The sequence below is a fragment of the Terrapene carolina genome, unplaced genomic scaffold, assembly GCF_002925995.2.
Source record: "Terrapene carolina triunguis isolate 2854851 unplaced genomic scaffold, T_m_triunguis-2.0 Scaffold402, whole genome shotgun sequence".
Taxonomy (NCBI): Eukaryota; Metazoa; Chordata; order Testudines; family Emydidae; genus Terrapene; species Terrapene triunguis.
The window spans coordinates 2916092-2935218 of record NW_020664753.1 but is presented as its reverse complement, the minus strand read 5'-3'; the positions used below and the strand labels follow the sequence as shown (position 1 = coordinate 2935218).

The window sequence follows — 19127 nt, the reverse complement described above, 5'->3', positions numbered from 1 at the left end:
AATACAGGAAAGGCAATTTAGGTTGGATATTAGGGAAAACTTCCTAACTGTCATGGTGGTTAAGCACTGGAATAAATTGCCTAGAGAGGTTGTGGAATCTCCATCATTGGGGATTTTTAAGAGCAGGTTAGACAAACACCTGTCAGGGATGGTCTAGCTAATACTTAGTTCTGCCATGGGTGCAGGGGACTGGACTAGAAGACCTCTCAAGGTCCCTTCCAGTCCTGTGATTCTATGTACGTACAGCACATAGCACAATGAAGCCCTAATCTTGTTTGGGGCCTCCAAGTATGCTACTGTAATACAAATAGTGAAAAATACCTACACATATCTTAAGTGCTTCCTAATACCATCCATGGCCATGTAAGTAATTGCTGTAGCTGAACAGGGAGCAGATGTGATTGATAAAGAGAGAGGTGATGTCTCTTGTGAATCCCACTGTTAAGATGTGGTCCGTGCTATGAGGAGTTTAATAATCCCTGTGTCGTGCTACTATTATTCACGCTCTATAAAGCCTTCATCCAGAGTTCAGTTTCCAAAGGTTCCATGAATAAAATTATTTCCATAGAGCTCCATATCATAGGTAGTCCCAACAAACTGCAGCCTGATTTGAAGCCTATGTAGTAAGAAAGAAAGATAAACAAAACCTGTATGATCTCTTCCTCTCTCAAGTGTTCCTGTTGTATTTTTTAATACACCCAACAGCACAGAGAACTGGGACAAACAGCCAAAGTTTTCCTCAGGCCAGTCCCACAAATGAACGCTGACACCACCACGTACCAACAGTGACTACATACTGACACCTCAGCACAAAACACATTTCCTTTCATTACTCAGTTATTCCTCCAAGTAAGAGAGGGGAAACATTCATGTCATTTTCCCCTTACTCTCTACAACTGTGCTTCTATGCTACAAGAAAATCAGAAACTGACATGACTGAGCCTCATAGACAAAGCATTCCTTACTCAAATCTACAATGAAGCTATTCATCTCCACTTTACCTAAAATAACCACTGCCTGCGACAATGAAACTAATATGTGGCTATGTATACATTTTAGTTAACGCCTTCATACATTTCCAAGAAAGGCCTGTGTTCACTTAAATTCTTCTCACCCCTCACCCTTTTTAGTTTAATTCGCAGCCTCACTGCAGCAACCCATACTTCACAGTGAATGATATGGCTGATCCCTGCTGGACTTCAGCTATTTAGGGTTTCAAAATACAGTACAACTCAGCAAACAAATATTTCTCAGAGCTCACAGAAAACTCATCTAGCAGCCTACGCCTTTGAACAGAGGTAATAGATAGGTTTCCTTAAACTTCAGCCATAACATTAACAAAACCTACCACATACACCAATACAAATATATCAGGGATTTAGAGAAATACCATAGAACTGTGAAAGTGCCTATGTACCTATGTGTACACCCACCCACACATGCTTACATACTTTGGGTCCAAGTCCATCAAAAATCATTCACATGCTATATCACCAAAGTCTAGAGAACTCCATTTCCCTACTGCTTAGGTGCCTGATAGTTTTTAGCAAATCAGACCCTGAAGTAAAGACCTTTTCTGAAGTTAGACACACATCAGCTGGTACCCAGGATAACTTCCCACGACCCCTCACAGTAGGCCATGAGAGAGCAATATTTTGTCAGACAACCAGGTTCAGAAAGAAGGTTGTGACAGAAAGAAAGCTCCAGTGGTGGAGTGGATTTTTGGTTGCTACTGTGCATCCACAGGGCAGTTAAGGAAGATTAATGGGGAATTTCACAGACAGGCAAAGTCTGGAAAGGATCCAGGATCATGACCATGCCACTTACATGGACTGGAATAACACATTTTGAAAACCTATTACCTTTAGAGATAGCCTCTCCGCCTCCTCCCTTCATAGATGCAGTTTGCTTTAAATTAGTCTGGACAAGAGCCAGTGAAGTGAGCTAAGTGCTAAATAAGTCCCAAGATAGGAAGCATCCTGGATCAAGTGATCACAATATTATGAAAATCGGAAATATTTGTGAGGGTATGACCAATACACTTAAAGAAATCATTTGATTTTACAGGAGAGAGAAATGCTCTAAAACATTTTTTAACCAAATTTCTGTTAACTGTGGGGAAAATGTCCCTTGAAAACCTCCTGTGTGTCTGCTAGAACTTTTAGAATGATAGCATTCAAGACTGCAGCAGAAAAATACATTCCCTGGGACCCATGCCTGAAGTGCCCAGGAAATGCACTTTTGTAGGGCAGCAAACAATACCACATACACTCATTCTTACAGCAGAACAACCTGTTAAAAATTAGCATAGACATGCGATGCTGTGCACAATATAAATTCCTACCTGGACTAGACTGACAGAAACAATGTGGAAATAAAGTTTAAAAAAATGATTAACCTTTATTTTAAATGACGAAATGTTGATTTAAAACTGATAATCAACAACTTGATTGTCTGGTGTTACAGAACCAAAATAAAAGTTCCCAGTGAAATGACTACCAATTACTTTTGCTGTGCACAGTTAAGACAGTTGGCATGTTTCACTCCAGAGATGTGCTATACAGTTATTTTCTGTGCTCCTGCAATGTAAAAATGACCAAAAATTGATCTTTTGGGTTTGTTTATGCGTGTAAAATCATTTTCTCCCAGCACCATGGCTAGTCAGTTCCTGGACCTCCAGGGAAAATTCAGGGTGCTACAGGAAGTGGTGTTTATGCTTTAGTAGGTGGCATTCTTCCCGTGAAGTCATGACTAAGGCCCTACCAAATTCAGGGTCCATTTTGATCAGTTTCACGGTCATGGTGTTTTGAAAATCGTTAATTTCGTTATTTCAGCTATTTAAATCTGAAATTTCACAGTGTTGTAATTGTAGGGGTCCTGACCCAAAAAGGAGTTGGAAGGGGTTGGGGGGTGTTGAAGTACTGCTAGCCTTACTTCTGTGCTGCTGCTGGCAGTGGCACTGCCTTCAGAGCTGGGAAGCTGGAGAGCGACGGCTGCTGGCTGGGAGCCCAGCTCTGAAGGCAATGCCACCGCCTGCAGCAGTGCAGAAGTAAGGATGGCATAGTATGGTATTGCCACCCTTACTTCTGCACTGCTGCCTTCAGAGCAGGGCCCTTGGTCAGTAGCTGCCACTCTCCGACCACCCAGCTCTGAAGGCAGCAGCACAGAAGTAAGGGTGGCATTGTATGGTATTGCCACCCTTATTGCTGCACTGCTGCTGGCGAGGCGCCTCCTTCAGAGCTGGGTGACCGGCCAACAGCCGCCGCTTTCCGGCCACCCAGCTCTGAAGACAGCACAGAAATAAGGGTGGCAATACCACAACCCCCCTAAAATAAATCTTACGACCCCCCTGCAACTCCCTTTTGCCTCAGGACCTCCAATTTGAGAAATGCTGGGCTCCCCACGAAATATGGTCTTTTGTGTGCTTTTACCCTATACTATACAGATTTCATGGGGGGACACCAGATTTCACAGTCCATGATGTGTTTTTCAAGGCCGTGAATTTGGTAGGGCCCTAGTCATGACTGAACCTGTGCCTGCCATGGTACCAGGGAGTACTGTGCTACTAGATGTGCTGACATAAAACTGCTGTCTTGGAAGACATTACTATATTTTCTAGGCAAACATGCTGTTCAGTGATTGGCATTGTGTGCCTCTTGATGTGACATGGTAGTGGTGGTGAAAGCCTCTAGGCTGAGACGTGTAATATTCCTGCAAAATTCTAGTAGACAGAAAGTGGTAGGAAACAATTCTGTGTCATGCACATCTCCTAACATTTCCTGCAAGGTCTTGTGGCATCTCCACATTGCAGCGACTTTGACAGTTTCCTATGTGTATCAATAAGGATAATAACAATGACCTTACATTTATATATCACCCTTCATACAAACAAACTTTGGGTCCTACAAGGTGCTAAACATCTCCAATGGCAGGGTTCCCTTCTCTCTGACCCGGAAAGGTAGCTACTTCTGGAGTAAAACATGACAGCTGTTTAAAAACAGCACAAAACAACACTGCACAACAGCTTAAGTGAAGAAAAAAAACCTACAGCCATATAAACAGTAGGGAATTTGTTTTATAAAGGAATGCAGAATTTAAATTACTCAATTATGAAATCATGTCCAGGACTCTAAGGTTAATAACAACATGGTTCTTGCAACCACAAAAAAATGCCAGGGAATTTTATTGAGCACAAGTGATCAAGGATGTGGTTTTACTTCTCACCCAAATCACAGCACCCCCTTAGCACACCTTAGAGCTGGGCACTCACTCAGCAAAATGCTATCAACACCACTTCTTACAGCACCTGTTTTCTCCCTGGAGGTTTCCCTTCCAAGTATTGATCCAGCCGACCTTGCTTAGCGTCTGACATGAAATGAGTTCAGAGTGGGAGGTAGTATGGCTGTAAATTAATGCTTATAAATAGGGGTCAATGGTGGAAATACAACCTGGATTATTTTTAGTATTTTGCTAGTTGAGCAAAAGAAGCAGATACTTATAAATTACCCATCACAGTTCCTTATACCATACTATAGACATCCAGGTTCAAATGCAACCTCTAGAATCCTTCTCTTCAAAGTAGCAGCCAACATCACACACATCTATCAACCATCTTTGGGTGGAGCAGAGAAGAGAAAAGAGCAAGCAGCCATTGTTCAGCTGATAGGGTGCAAGGCTCCTGAGTTTATCTCCTCACAGCTCTCTCAAAACATGGAAAGCGCAGCGAGAGGAGATAAAAAGTGTGTCTGGAATTGGAAAATCTTATAAAGCATACAGCTGCAGGAACACCCCACTCCATACACTGCAATGAAGATGGTTACAACTCTTGAAAGTAATCAGCATCCCTGACAGCTGTCAGACTGAAATGGCATCTTTTCTGGGAGGAAGCTTGGAAGGGCTCGTGATAACACACGGCACCATTTTCTAAGTCTCTCTTTATTGCCCTCTCTCAGGTAAAGTGATAGGCAACAATGCACAAATGTGACCTCATTTGCTGACTATTTGGTAGATTCCAGTAGAGAAAGCGGCAAAGAAATATGGAAGAGAACAAGTCTGATTTAGTGCTTGATCAGGAAATGTACTGAATACCCTCAACCTGCCACGTGTACCAACATGGCTGAATGTCTTCAGCACCTCACATGATAAAGTTAAGGTTGTGCCCTGTCATTTTCCCCACTTGAGTGCTGCACCACACAACCTTAATCTTAATATAGCTTTTTCAAGGAGTTTCCCATTTTGTGACTTCTAACCTCTTTTGATTGGCAAAAAAGTTAATACATGCAAATTCCACAATCTTGAATAATTTGGCTGGAAAACACTAAAACGCAGTTTCGTAGGATATCCACAGGGGAGGTATCTCCAGTAACAGCCTTTGGGGCTGCAGAGCGCCTATGGTGCATAAGAGCAGGGCTCTCTCCCCACTCACCTAACAAAGCATGCATCAACCAGCATAGGCCATATCTTACAAGGGCTGTAGGAACAGAAATTTTATTAGCTGAAGTTTGCTTCTTTCTATTCACAAATTGTCTAAGAAGAGATTACATTCTTCTCTAATTTATTCTTTATTTTGAATAATTTCTGTGACCAATAATGTTCTTGATCTTTAGGTTTGGTAACAATCACTTTGTTGCAGAAAGTCACAGAAAGAAACACAGGTGAACCAAATTTGTTTGGAAATTTTGCAAAAATAATGCAGATCTTAATTACTGCACTATTTGCCAGGGAATCCACGGGAATTTGGGAGAAATACCTTTGCCCGTTTGATCTTGTGTTGGCAATGAGCAGACAGTATGTTGGAAGAAGCAGAACCTGAAGAAGAGCTCTGTATAAGCTTGAAAGCCTGTCTCTTTCACCAACAGAAATTGGCCCCCCAAAAAGATATTACCTCACCCACTTTGTCTCTCTAGTATGTTGGAAGGACAGTCAGATCTGGAAGGACTGCACAGTGGAAGACAGGTCAAGAGGAATGGTAGGATGCTAGCCCTGAACTCAGGAGACCGGGATCCAGCTCCCTGCTCTGCAAAAGACTTTCTGTGAGATCTTGGCGAAGGCACTTAGGCATTGTGACACTGAATATTGCAAAGCCTAACTTTTAGGTGCCTAGAAAAAAAATCACAGGAACAACACTGGGATTCACAAAGCCTGAGTTAGGCACTGAGGTTCCTAAACAATGAATGGGGAGAGACAGGCACCCTAGAACGTGATCCACAGAAGCCAGCACGTTAGGTGGGGAGCCGGGTCAGCTAACCAATAGGAGATGCCAACAAGAGGGGTGCCCTGGTAAACCCTGCCCCTCTCTTGCCCAAATAAATTTGTTAGTCTCTAAGGTGCCACAAGTACTCTTCGTTCTTTTTGCTGATACAGACTAACACAGCTATCACTCCAAAACCTCTTGGAGATAGGCACCTAAGTCCGGGCTGCAGGGAGGTGTCTATCTCCGCTAATGATCCCCAAGCTGGGGGATGACAGGCGCTCCTCCGCCTAAGTCGCATGTGGGGCCCGATCTGGCAGGCATGCTCAGAGGCCACTTAACTCCACAAAACAGCCCCAGGGAAGAGGGCGGAGGGGGAGGAAGATGAAGATGCTGCGCTTCTTTATAACTTTAGCCCAATGGTTAGGATACTCACCCAGGATGTGGGAGACCCTGATAAGGAGAAGAGATCTGAACAGGAATTGCCACCTTTCAGGTGTGTGCCCTAACCACTGGGCTATAGAGAGATTTTAACTCTTTCTCTGTCCAGTTTAATTAAATAATTGAATAACATTAAGTAGAACAACTTCAACAGGAAAGACTGAGGGAGCCCCACATCAGAATATCCCACAGCCCAGCGGTTAGAGCACTCACCTAACAGGTGGCAGATCCCTGTTCAGATCTCTTCTCCACATCAGGCAGATGGGGGAACTTGAACCTGTGGTCTCCCACATCCTGCGTTAGTATCCTAACCCCTGGGCTAACGGCTTTGTGGAGTTAAGTGGTTTCTAAGCATGCCTACTGGATCAGGCCTCACACGCAGCTCTGCCTATCTTCCCCCTAGTTCCTGGGTCACCCCAGGGCTTAGGTGGGAGATAGGCACTCAGGCGCCTAGAGTGAGGCAGTAGTGAACATGCTCAGAGACAAAAACATGGGCCCCTACAGAACTTTCAATGCAAAAACATAGGCGTTGAGCAAGTGTAGACGCCCACAGGTTAGGCAGCAGCTGAGAGAGAGTTTGTGGGTCACAATGGCACCTACAACAGGACTTAGGCATCTAAATATATTTGTAGATCCCACCCTCAGTTTCTGCATGCCTCAGGTCCCCATCTATAAAATGGAGATTGTAGCAGGGCACTTCCCAACTCATGTGTATTGTGAGGATAAATACGTTAAAGGCTGCGAGGTGCTAACATTTGTGAGTAGCCACAGAATTACTTAAGATTGTCAGTGGTCAAGAGAAGGTAGCAGAATTCACGCAAACCGATCAAGTCAACCAGCAACAGGCAGGGAGAAAAAGAGGAGGGACCACAGGCAGGCCTGATAGATGCTGACTAAGAGGGAAGTGGAAGCCTGTGGAATTACACCAGGAATTAAATTGATCCAGCATGTGAACTTCTTAGAATATAGTCCATCTTTTCATTAATTTCTCTGACCCTTACTTTAATGAGAAGCAGCAGCTATAACTTCACTGTTCTGTTATATTATTTTATTTGATTTGGAAGAAGGTTGATGGACATTTTTACTGTGCTTTAACAGACAGTCATAACTACATGGGTCTCACGTGGATTATCACCCGATTACCTCTTGCCATGTAATGAATAACGCAAACTGATGCTATGTCACCATCATCCTCAGATCATTTGTAACAAAATAAATTCATACTAAGAGCTGCTAGAAGACAATTATAAAAAGCTCTGAGGCATGAAAAGAAACAAGATCTTTCACTGCACTACAATGTTAACACACTGCATAAGAATACTAATGCAGTTAGAAGGTTGAAAGTTTATCCCACATTTATTGGCTTCACTTTTGTTATGCTGGGAGCAACAGATATTTTTACCCACTGTGTTCAAACCACATAAGCTGCTTTTTTAATAGCTTTTAGGACTGAGCTGACCCAATGAAGAGACTAATGTAAAGTTTACCTACTTCATTCTATTTCCTTCTAGTTAATCAACAACTTTTTTAAAACTGTACTAACCCAATTACCACTTTTTGCCCATCTATTGTGCCTTCTATCAAAGAATCTCAGAGTAGTTTACAGTCAAAATCAACACCCTTGGAAAGCAGCTATTGTCTGGGTTATGGGCAAAGAGAGGTTAAATTACTTTGTCCAGTGAGTCTGTGATATATCTTGGAATAAATTGGGGTTCTCAAACTGGGGGTTGGGACCCCTCAGGGGGTCACAAGGTTATTACATGGGGGGTTGCGAGCTGTCAGCCTCCACCCCAAACCCTGCTTTGCCTCCAGCATTTATAATGGTGTTAAATATATTAAAAAGTGTTTTTAATTTATAAGGGGGGGGGGTCGCACTCAGAGGCTTGCTATGTGAAAGGGAGCACCAGTACAAAAGTTTGAGAACCACTGGAATAAAACCTAGATCTCCTGTCTCCTAGCCCAATGTTTTAGCCACTAAGGAACCATCATTCCTCCCCTTTTAGAGCTAAGTAACAATTTTTGCAAGCTGACTGGATTTAGCTCTGCGCATGTGTGTATATATAACTTGGAACAAGAAAACGCTATTCCACAACAGATCGCTATGTCCTTATAACGTCCTAGATATTCAAAGTATTTCCCTGCTCAGGTTTGGTAAATGTTGCTCATCTTCACATAGAACCTGCCCTCATTCAGTAGCTGCGTCTTCACCATGCAAGCCCGGAGGAAAGCAGTCATGTTTTGATACAAAGCTGCAGGGGAAACTAGTTATATATCCTGGAAGGCCAGGCTTCCAAACAAAGTCACACAACAAGTCAAACAGCTGGTGGGTTACCAAGAGGCATTGGCATCCCAAGGAAAAAGACTGGCTATTTAATACATCCATTTTTCATAGTCAGTTTGCACCCCAGGTAAATTATTACCTGATGCCATTTTTGCTGTACTGTTTTTATTAAAGACTTTTGCTTTCCTTTACTGAAAAAGCACTGCCAACTCTCTTTCTACCTAGCCCAGCATTTACCCTCCAAATAGCCAAAAGTATGTTTCAAAGACAGATGGTTCACAGGGGACAGATGGAGCACAGCTGGTGAACAAGGCCAATAAGGCTGTTATGCCATTGTAAACGGGAGGAGAGGAGCCATCAGAACAATCTCCAAACTACAGAGAGGCCCAAGCTATGAAAATATTTCAGAACCCCTGTACTGAAACGCACCTGCTTATTCCCATCCATCTTTCTTCAGATAAGAGTATTAGAATACAATAATACATTTAGACCTTTCCATTCACCTTACCCTTGTGACTGATGATTTTGTAGTTACAAGGGATTATAACAGGGGACAGACTGGTCTCACGCTGATTCACCCTCCATAACACGCTGCGCTTTTACAACTAGAAATAGAGAGATCAAAGAGATTATTCCTCTGTCCTGGGTGATCCAAGGAGCCAGTAACAGTGAAAGCAGATATAAATAGTCATCCTAGGAACTCCCTCAGCTTGCTACAGGACTGGTTTCAGTTTGAAGGAGGCTTTTTCACTGACTGTCTTGTCTCCTTAAGTGGTGATGACAAATTTAAGTAAAATAAAGGTTCCCTGCTGTAAATATAACTGTATAAGAGGAAAAGGCTCTCTCTCATCACTGGCAGTAGTGCCAATATACTGAATTGAATCCCCCCCGCCCCCACCCACCCGTTAAACGGTTAGCGAACAGGAAGTACAAGTTGATACACTTGGAGTCTGATTTGCTCTTGGGTTTTGCTTACTCCTGCTAATATGACTCAAATTCACTCAACAGCTGAAATTCCACCCTGAAAGTTAACCTGACATCAGCTGCTTAAAACCTACTGGTGCACTGCAGAGCAAATTCTGTTCTCAGTGACATCTGTGCAACCCTCATTGTCTGCCATGACTGAAACTTAGGGTATGTCTACATTACTACAGTTGCTACAGCAGCACAGCTACAGTAGTGCAGCTGTGCCACTATAACGTAGACACTTCCTATAGCAAGGAAAGGGGCTTTTCCATCAATGTAGTTTGAGAGGCAGTAACTAGGTCAACAAAAGATTTCTTCCGTTGATCTAGTTGCATCTACACCAGGAGTTAAATCAACCTAACTATGGCACTCATGGCATGAAATGTTCACAGCCCCGAATGGTGTAGCTAGGTCAATCTAATTTTTAAGTGTAGACCAGGCCTTAGCAAACAACCCTGCTGATGGGAATAGAATTCAGCTCCCTCTCCCATACCTGTGTTGGCTAATCAGGACTAATGACTACAAGAGTCAGTCATGGAAACAACTTATTTTGGTCACCAAAGTCAGCAGATCTGACCTAGAACACACAGAGGAAGCAGATGCATTGAGTAAGAGGGTACCATTTGTACACAATGACTTTTCATAACACACTGCACTACTACACTTCAAAAAGGAACTGAAATGCTTTTAAAAATAAAATGGGGGGGAAGGAGGGATGGCATGTTTTTTGGGGCAGGGGCAAGTGTCATCACTATGCTGATACCCCACATAGAGCATATGCTCTATGCATCCTTGGCATATGGATTAGCCCCCCTTTTAGCATTTTTATAAATCTAAATAAATAAAATAAGAATGACTTGAAACTTTGTAGGCTTGTTGTAAAAATGTATGGTGAGGCAGTCAGATGCTATGGCAGAAGCTGCCGTCACAATATATAAAACACACGCACGCAAATATTGGGGTAAATAGAGGGGAAGAATCCATTTGAGGGGGCAAAGAGTTATGTTACCTGGCTTTCATGTGAAAAGCCCAGGTGTCCAGGGAACCAGTAAGTTGTACAGGGCTGATAGAGAGGGTTTCAAGGAGACAGATATAGAGCCATTCTTGCCTTTTTTTCCAGCAAGCTGGAGGCAAACATGCAGAGACTTGACTAGTTGCCAGACTGAAAAGTTAGAGAAAAAGTGAGTTGAAATGAGGTTTAATTACTTCCCCTCCTCCTTTGTCTCTTGGCCCTTCGGTTCTCCCATAAAACTGTCTTCTCTCCATCTATCCTTTCTCCAGACTTTTTCTTTTCTTTTTATAATCACAATTGAAATCCCATCATTAGTGTGTTGTCATGCTGCCACAGGTCAGCACACTGAGTCAATTCACTTTGCAGAAGACAGCACTTCCTTTACAGTAATTGTCATTGCAGTAACATTTTGTATGACACTGCATTTCAACAGGGTCCGTGATTTGCTTTTTAGGCTACTAGCCAGATGGATTTTTTTTACAAAAATAAGGGTTTCTGTTGTTCTTACTAACTCAGAATACTGATAGTACTGTGCACTCTTGTAGTGTATTTCATCTGAGGATCTCAAAGCACCTTACAAACATTAAATTTAACTTTGCAATTTTCTGTCCCGATCTCTATTACACATATGAGGAAATTGAGGCATAAAATGGTTACGTGATTTGCGTAGGATCTGTGACAGAGCCAGGAACAGAACAGATGTCTCCTGATTCCAGTCACATGCCTTGACTGTAAATTCATCTTTCATCCCATTATCAAAGCAAGGTCCCAATCTTACGAGGTGCTGAGTAATCTCAACTCTAAATCAATAGAACATGTCACAACAAACCCGCAAGTGAGTTTTGTACATATTTTTCTATGTAATATTAGAATTGTTCTATAGGAATAATTACCATACTGGATCAGACCAGGGGTTCATCTCCAGTATCCTGTCTCTGGCAGCGACTAGCACTAGCTGCTTCAGAGGAAGTCCTGCAGTACTAGACAGTTATGGGATAACCTGCTCCCAGGGAAAGTTCCCTCCCCACTAGTTGCAAGTTGGCTCATACCCCAACATGAGGGTCTATATTACTTCCAAAACTTTTTGTTTTTAAGTTTACCATTAGCTATTGTTAATCTGATTTGCTTAGAGCAGAGGACTGATTTACTTGGCTCATGCCTGAATTTGACAAAATCCCATCCCACACAGAAGTGGGACAGTCACAGACCTATATCTGAATGCAAATTACTCATAACAATTCTATCTGACCCATCTTATCTTGTAGCTAGGTGTCACCAGGAAAGAATAATAGATCTTATGTGGCTCAGACCTTAGTATAAACAGAGCCATTAAGGAAAATAGGAGAACATTTAAAGAGGTGGGAGGAAATAGCAGATGTGAAACCAAGACATGGGTAATTACTTTGGGTTATAACAGAGGGCTTTGTTTTGAAACATTCTTCAATACACAAACCCACAAGGCAAGGGGCAGGTTTGGAGGGAGGTGGTTCTCATAAACACCTTACATGGAATTATCTACATATTATGGGGAACTAACCAAAGGAAGTATGAGAAAGGAGCTGAGCTATTTTTCTTGGCACTGAAGGCTTGTCTACACTACCAGCTGGATCGACGGGCAGCGATTGATCCAGCAGGGGTCGATTTATCGTGTCTAGTATAGATGTGATAAATCGACCGCCGATCGCTCTAGCGTCGACTCCGGTACTCCACCTTAACGAGAAGCGCAAGTGGAATCGACGGGAGGACACACCGCAGTGAAGACACCACGGTAAGTAGCTCTAAGTATGTCGACTTCAGCTACGTTCACGTAGCTGTATTCATGTAACTTATATCGATCCCTCCCCCCCACCCCCGTAGTGTAGACCACTCCTGAGTTTCAGAAGAGGATGAGCAGTTAAAATGTCTCTGAGGCCAGAGAGACCACATTTAAGAAGACAGGGCAGGTTTCTATGAGGCTTATCCTAGATTTCCTTTTTTGTTACTTAAGAAGGCTCTAGGCCATAAAACCTTTGTGCAGGAATAGAGGTGAAGACTGTTTAAGACACCTAACTTCCAATGAAAGTCAATGGAAGTTAAGTGCCTAAACTTTCGGAGGAAAAAAAGAAAAAGAAAAAAGAAAAAAAAAAAACCCTACTCCCAACCTCCTTTTAATTGTTTCCTCTGTTTTCTCCATTGTACTGTCTGTTATGTATATTAGCCTGATAAAGACTAAAATAGGGTAAGCAAGCAGGAACAATGGATAGTACAAGACAAATTACCCCTTTATAATGTGTACGAGGAGCATTTGCTGTGTTCGAGCATGGCCCCATGGGCTTACAGATTCATGGGATGAATATAGCCTTTTTAAAAACATAGCACTGTCCAAAGCGTTATTCAATAAAATTATTTAATTACTCTAGCTGGGGTCAAGAGCAACTTGCTCCAGCCTCCCTATGTTGTCCCGTATCAGCAACTAACTTCTATTGCATGGAATCTTCTCCCTTCCTGTGAAGGCTAAGGATTGACTTTTCCAGAGCAGCAGTGCTCTGGAGGGGACATATCCACACCAGGAAATCTCTGGCTGTGATATGTAGAATGAGGCAGTAGTATGCCTTGCTGCATGAGCCACCTGCCCAGCCAGCAGAAAGGAAAATATCTTCCCGTGTGCATCCCAACAGCAGTAAGGCCTTCAGCTCCATTTTCAGTAGAGTGACCAGACAGCAAGTGTGAAAAATCAGGACGGAGGTGGGGCGTAATAGGAGCCTATATAAGAAAAAGCCCCAAATATCAGGACTGTCCCTACAAAATCGGGACATCTGGTCACCCTAATTTTCAGACACAATAACTACCAGCACCCAGAAGCTATGAACCAGAGGGCACCTTTACTAACATGGAGGTGCAAACTTTCACCTACACAGCCCTTCCACTCTGCAGGGTAGGCTAGAAGCAGTGTTTTACAGAACAAGGGGTCCTGGTGCATGACTAGGGCTCCTAAACACTATGATAATACAAATAATAAGTAATATCAACAACAACAACAACAACAACATTGTTAACTTCAGTTTCCTGTTCTTCCCTGTGTGCCCATCATCACAGGTCCCAGTACCAATGATTAAAGAGCACAATTCATATCCTGTTAATTCTCCATTAACACTTAGGATACTGGCTAAAACTGTCCATCACCTTAAGGACTAACCGGCTCTTAAGGGTTTTAATAAGGTTTCTAGGAAATGCAGAAGGCAGTTTTTCCTTGTCAGGTGGGATTAATTCAGGATGCTGATCTAGCATCCTACCTCTCTTTCTCCCATGACTAGCAGTCTTTCTGTCACCTGCCTCACCCCACTGGCAGACACTTTTGTAGGCCACGAAACAGCAATCAGGAAAGCAGGCTGGCAGAGGCGAGACCATGGCATGTTGCCCAGAGTAGATGTTATCGTATAGGGCTAGCAGTGGAAGGGAGGATCCACTACCTCATCCGTGAATGGTGGAGGAGTTACTCATTCAAAGAATTACATCCATAATAGCAAAGCCCTTGGTATTTCCTGGCAAATCTGCATAGAGCACAGCTACAAATTTAGGATGTAGTAATCCGTTAGAGCCACCAAATTTAACCCCCATAGAGACACTTCACTCTTTCTACACCTGGCAGTAGTAGTCTTGGAACATGAAGATTTTCTAGCCTTTGAGTACTAGTTGTCCTTTTTGACATGGTTTCAACAATTTTGACTTCGTATAGCTGTGCAATGAGTTCTCAGAGCTTAGATTCTATTTTCAGGCACTAGTATCCTGCACAGGAAAATCTTTTCTCGTCAATAGTCTTACTGTTGACAAGGCCACAGATGGGGGGAGGGATAGCTCAGTGGTTTGAGCATTGGCCTGCTAAACCCAGGGTTGTGAGTTCAATCCTTGAGGGGGCCATCTGGGGCAAAATCAGTACTTGGTCCTGCTAGTGAAGGCAGGGGGCTGGACTCAATGACCTTTCAAGGTCCCTTCCAGTTCTAGGAGATAGGATATCTCCATTAATTTATTTATTTATTGTCAGCCTTGCACTCCTCCAGACCTCTTTCCAGTTGCACAAGACCCTTCCAGACTAACTGCTTGCATAGTGCTGATGCTTGGCTCTAGGACTCAGTGTTGCTGTCATATCCAAGACTGAATTCAAGTTCTCTCCTCTGTCCTTTAAGCCCTTCCTTCCAACTTCTCACTCTCCACCTCCTCTCTCAAGCTCCCTGTGGCTAATCTCCTATGTGATTATACAGTTGTCTTGTTATATAAACTTACTGTCCTTGGTAGTTTAGAATTAAGACACCTGTTATACAATGTCTAAACTGCAAACGATCCTACATTTAAGTCTTAAAGGACTCAATTTTAAATCAGTAAATGTCAATAATCCTTTGACTTTTTCCCTGCACTTGAAATCCACTGCAAAGAGAAAAGATGAAATGTTGTACTTGAGGACAACCCATGTAATTTTCTTGTTGTCCTTTCTATCTGGCATCTAGTTCCTAAAGTTATGAAAAATGATCATGATTGTATTTATCAACAGTTATAAATCTAAAGTTTATACAGTCAGTTTACACTGAATAAAAATTATTCAAGATTTATGTTCTTTATTTCCTGCTAATGCAAATATTCAAGATGTGGTTCTCCTCTGAAAAGCAACTGTGTAAAAAACGACACCTTCCTACCCAACTGATTGCTCCTGGTTTGTATTCAGTCATAGTTATACCTTCAATGATAACATTCAACTTGAGATAGCGAGGATGATTTTGCAGGGAACGCAGTTATGAGTGGCGGGGGGGGAGGGGGGATCCTTTTACTTGTAAACTTAGCACAGCTAATATATTGTAAACATGAAACCAACATTTTTCCAAGCAGAACTTTTGTATTGATGGAAACAAAATACTAGGAATTATAAACCTCTATATTAACCACTGAAACTCAGAAAAATAAAAAACAAGTCTTTATGCCCTGGCACCTGATTCTGCACTGACTTAGGCCCTATGTGACTGTCATACAGGGCATAAGTCAGCACAAAATTTGACCCCATAATCTCCCATCATACTTACACGTGAATAATTTCACTAGTTCCTTAGCAACACGAGAGCTGACATGCCAAGATGTGAAAGTTAATAGCAAGCAAGCTGTCCCATAGACTCAGGCTGTAAATAAAGCACAAGCTACAACTAGTGTCATATTCAGCTCAACAGCAGAAACGATGAGCATCTTATATGGGCCCACGTTGGATCATAATCAAAATATTAATAACTTTGCAGCCAAAACAATCAAGAGTCAAATGGGCTTCATTTGGTAAATAATGTATTTCCTGGCTCCGTCTGAGTTAGGAGACGGAAATGCATTCTTGGAGAGGCTGCTGACAGCGGGAATAGGGCTGTCTCCCTCCTCCCTGGAGCTGCCTGTTGCTTCCAGGTCTCTCCTCGATAACAGTAACCTTCCCCACCCCCCACGATTCAGTTGATATGCACATTACCTGTGGAGGGATGCACCTCCCCCCTCCCCCCCCGTCACATCACGGAGACTGGGACGGATAGATACCCCTTTAAATTGACTGTTACTATGAGTGTGAAGCACCCCCAGTCAGACCACTCTTATGGGAAAGGATGTTAATCATCTAAATGAAGGAAGGGCCAATGCCACTTGAAAATCCGTAGCTCTTTGGGGAGAGGTTCCCAAGTCCCTTCCCCTCCCTAACCCTGTGGGGTGGAGAGGGATACCCAGTCCCTTCCCAGGCTTTTTAGGGGAATTGGGGGTGGGATCCCTTGGCCCTTTTGCTGAATTGGGGGGGGTGGGATCCCGTGAACCTTTCCTGACCCTTTAGAGGAATTGGGGCTAGGGCGCCCTGGCCCTTTCAGGGAATTGGGGGTGGTAACCATGCCGCCTCTGAAGGTGCCTATGTGCTGTACTACCCCTGCCTGTCCCCCCTCGGCTGGGATCCAGTCACTTGCTGCCCGGAACCACTGGGGACACCCCTCCTCGGCCCGGTGCGGGTCCCAGCCCCTCCCCGTGGAGGTGATGACCCCCAAACTCCTTGCCCTTTGGCGGGGGGAGACCAGCCCCAGCCCCTTCCCCTGCCCGTCGGGATGGAGCTGTGGGGGAAATCCTGGGGCCCCGGGGGCTGGGCGGCGGCCGAGCCCGCGATTACCTTGCTGCCCCGCACTGGGCCCAGGCCGGCTCCTCCAGCTGCTGCTACTCATGGCCGGGGCGGGCGGCGGGCTGCTCCTGCGAGGGCTGTGCGGCTCCAGCCGGCCGGGGTGACCCGGACTCTCAGCTCCTGCCCGGCTCCTGTTTACACGGGGAAGCCCAGCTGTCTGTCAGCGCGCCGCCCCGCCTCCGCCGCCATGGCCGGGGCGGGGCGGCGCCGCCTGGGCCTGCGGGGCTCTGGGAGCCGGCGCCGGGCGCTCTCCTACGAGCGCAGGGCCTCGCAGTGTTGCAGGGCAGGGCCGGGCCTCGGGGCGGGGGCGCGGTGCCCTCAGGCCCCTGGACTCCGAGGGAGGGTGCGGCGCCCTCAGGCCCCTGGCACTCTGGTTGCTGATGGGTGCCCGGTGCTTGGGCGCCTGTGAACCCCTGCAGTCGCTCTTGCCCCCTGTGAAAGTCGCGGTGCCCCTAGGCTGCTGCACGCCAGTGGGAGGGTGCACGCCAGCTCCCTGGGCCCCCTCATAGCCCTGGCGGGGAATGTGCCTGTGTGCCGGGCTGAAAGCACGCCCACTGGGGAGAAACGCTGTGCCCCGAGCGCCCCCACCCCCCACGTGCCAGTAGAGGACTGTGGGTGGATGCTGCAGCATGCATCCATGGGGGAAGACCTGGTACCTTGAGGCCATAGTGCACCCCGTTGGCAGAGATCTTGTACACTGATGCCAGCGTGGCCAATCGAGGGAGAAGACATTGCAACCCGAGGCCACCATGCCCTTGGCGAATAGGGACATTTGTGCCCTTGGACCATCCTGGGGGCATGTCTCACCCTTGGGCAGTAAGTGACTGGCAGAGGACAGCACGGCAGTCGTTATCACCACATAAAGTTGCATCACCCATCTAATCTCAGACATTCAGTTTACCTGGGAAGACGGTTTTCTCACCATTTTACAGGTACGGAAGCTGAGGCACTGAGAGGGAAAGAGAGACTTATCTATGATGGCATAGTGAGTCAGGTGCAAAGCAAATAAGAGAACCTAGGTATACTGACCCTGCCCTCACCCCTGCTTCTGTATTCATGTAGCCTCACCATCTTCCCTCAACCATCTCGCCCCCCACACCCAAATAAAAGCTGTTAATTTTATTTCATGATATGCTTCAGGCCTTTATAAATCACATCACCCTCTCCCATACCTCTCCCTGTTCTAATGCAAGCATAAAGACAATTACACATAACCTTTTTGCAACACTTGAAAGATGTATAATTATATTGGATAGGGTTGTGACTTTTTTACTGGTATAACCCCTAGTGTGGATGTAGTTATACCAGTATAAAAGTGCATTATACTATAAGGGCTTGTCTTCACTACCCGCTCGGATCGGCGGGTAGAAATCGATCTCTCGGGGATCGATTTATTGTGTCTCGTCGTGACGCGATAATTGATCCCCGAATCGACGCGCATACTCCACCAGCCCAGGTAGGAGTAAGCGCCGTCGACGGGGGAGCCGCGGCAGTCCATTTGCCGCCGTCCTCACAGCGGGGTAAGTCGGATCAGATACGTCGAATGCAGCTACGCTATTCCCGTAGCTGAATTTGCGTATCTGAAATCAATCTCCCCCCGCCCCATAGTGTAGACGTAGCCTAGGTTATTCCCTTCTTATACAGGAATAGTTATACTGATATAAAGCACGTTTATACTGATAAAACTGCATCCACACTAGAAGCTGGGGTTTACCAGTTTAACTATACTAGTATAGTTACAGTGATACAATTTTCTAATGTAGACAAGGTGTAAGGGAGTTAGGCATCCAACTCCCCAAATGGAAACATGCAGTAAAGAATATAGCCAATATTCTTGTGTCATCATTTGCTCTTTTGTGATAGGTTAACTATTTAAATCATATAATTGTAGGCTTGACTTTTGTAAATGAATACAATTAATCAAAGAGGTTGCAGGATGAAAGGCTATGGAGAAAATGGGCAATAAAAAGTTATAGCCAAAGGAAGAAAGAGACAGAGAAGGGTCATGTAAGAGGAAGAAAAGGTGGAAATATTCAAGAAAATAATCTTATGAAAGATCTTTGGTGCAATAAAATTGCACCATAAT

The 19127-nt window shown here is 44.4% G+C and overlaps 1 protein-coding gene across 3 annotated transcripts in view; it reads right to left on the bottom strand.

The window, feature by feature from the left end:
• Positions 1-17176, bottom strand: part of MARCHF8 (membrane associated ring-CH-type finger 8) — a 192196-nt gene extending 175020 nt beyond the window's left edge. For all 3 annotated transcript variants that reach the window (XM_024217308.2, XM_024217310.2, XM_024217309.2), the window contains exon 1: positions 17033-17176. The gene's annotated coding sequence lies outside the window, so the exon portion shown is untranslated. The remainder of the gene's footprint in view (positions 1-17032) is intronic.
• Between the last annotated feature and the right edge of the window lie 1951 nt (positions 17177-19127).